The following is a 1,936-nucleotide window of genomic DNA, read 5'->3' on the forward strand; positions in this document are numbered from 1 at the left end:
GCGAGCGACGTACTTTTTCTTCGGTGCGACACCCTAGCGGCTGCCGGAAGCGGGGGAGTTCACTGTTTCGGAGGGGTGGATAGATGCGCAGTTAGCGACATACAGTAGTCGCTCCAGCGTCGCTTCGGTGTGCCTGGGAAGTAGGAGTTACCGCTGTGTGTCGCTCACAGCACACCCTTCCCAGACCCTTCCATCCCTCCGAAACAGTAAACCCACCCGCTTCCGGCAGCCGCTAGGGTGTCGCACCGAAGAAAAAGAACCTCGCTCGCGTCTTCCGTAAACTTTTGTCCCAACCTGTACAACAACTACGACGGTGGTAGTAGAAACTGCCAAACACTTCCCAAGCAGCACAATGTACTGAAAGTCGAGTGCAATAGGGGTGGACGGGTACAAGGTGTAAGGCCTTGAACAGACTCGTGAAATAAGACTGATAAGACACATACCGTCCACCCCTATTGCACTCGACTTTCAGTACATTGTGCTGCTGGGGTGGGAACATGCCCGTAATACCGGCCATACCTTGCATTTAGATATGCCCCTAATCTTAGGTAGGGAGAACCGCTGGGGTATTCGTAAACAGTTGAAATCCTAGTGTCTCAAAAAAAAAAAAAAAAGAAGAAGAAGAAGAAGCAGATTGCGCTATCAACAAACAACCAGGGCCAACAGCATAATGTTACGCCTTCCTGATACTTAACAAGATGTGTGCTGATGCCAGTGGTTCATTCTGATGATAGAATCTGGATGGATTCTGCAACGTAATTTTTACGCTTTTTTACTTGGTATGTATGTTAGTCTGTAACAAATGGAATAAATATGACTATTCCTGGCATTTGGACCGTTTTTACTTACTCAAAAGTGAAATATGGATTTCCTGTACCATATGTGCTTCCTGCTCAGATGTTAACCTATAAACTCTTCATATGACAGCTGTGTTAGCGTGACATTTCTCTTTATTACAGGTCTTTATACCACAAGTTCAGAGCAGCAGTTATTTTAATGCATGAGCATTAGAGGCTCATGTCAAACGATAAATGGCAGTGCCAGTGTAGAAACACGAGCAGGAAACGAGAAGGAAAGAAATACTATCATAGGAGCAGCTTGCATGAAAACCATGAAGACAGCGGGAAACACGTGAGTTATGTTACCTTTTGAGTCTTAGAGACTGCTATAGGTCTTAATGTGCCCATATGAATCCAGAGGTTCTCCTGCGTCACTGCAGCCAAACGTCCTGAAAACCGGAATGCCAGAGTTGCCATCTGCGCTAAAGACGCCATCAGTGTTACACCTCGAGAGATTCGCAGCAACGTTCACGAACATGGTGAGTCCTGTGCATTACGCCTGTCCACAGATCTCGATGTAATTACAGTACACCTCCAGTCAGAGGTTACACACAGGCAAATGGCAACCGCTGCAAACCACATGATATACTGTGTGTTGATGATGTGTTATCATCTACCTTTTAGTCAGTATTGTTAACTGGCATTTGTCCGCCACAGGTTCAGTGGTGGTTTTACTTCAGTTTTGCTCTACAATTTAGCCCACAAATAATTTCCTTCAAACATTTTTTTTCTTATTAATTTAAGTAAGATTAACTTAGATAATTTTTTATCGTTAGGCGCGTCTCCAGGGCTCCGGAGGACGGCTCCAATGTGCAAGACATTAATGGATACATGTAAGAAAGCTTGAATAAATGTATTGGTTGTCACCGTTGCTTCCTCACACTGTAGCATTTTAGTGATACCACATACAGTGTCAAACATCAACTATAACAGGCCTGCCAAAATTATGTGTCACCAGAGGCCCACGCATAATTTTTGCACACCTGTTTTCAATGGAAGGCAACGTCCGTAATATGAACAGATACGACTGCCCCGTCATTAATAGAAAGGACAGACAGTTCCTATGAATGACAGGTAAAATACATTATATGATCAGG

The 1,936-nt window shown here is 44.4% G+C and overlaps 1 long non-coding RNA gene across 1 annotated transcript; it reads left to right on the forward strand.

Moving 5' to 3' along the window:
* Positions 1-1,027: 1,027 nt before the first annotated feature.
* Positions 1,028-1,705, forward strand: LOC135376794 (uncharacterized). The gene is made up of 3 exons (XR_010417860.1): positions 1,028-1,131; positions 1,198-1,318; positions 1,616-1,705. It is a non-coding gene; the product is annotated as an uncharacterized LOC135376794 (long non-coding RNA).
* Positions 1,706-1,936: the final 231 nt, after the last annotated feature.

Source organism: Ornithodoros turicata, chromosome 1 (assembly GCF_037126465.1).
Source record: "Ornithodoros turicata isolate Travis chromosome 1, ASM3712646v1, whole genome shotgun sequence".
Classification (NCBI taxonomy): Eukaryota; Metazoa; Arthropoda; class Arachnida; order Ixodida; family Argasidae; genus Ornithodoros; species Ornithodoros turicata.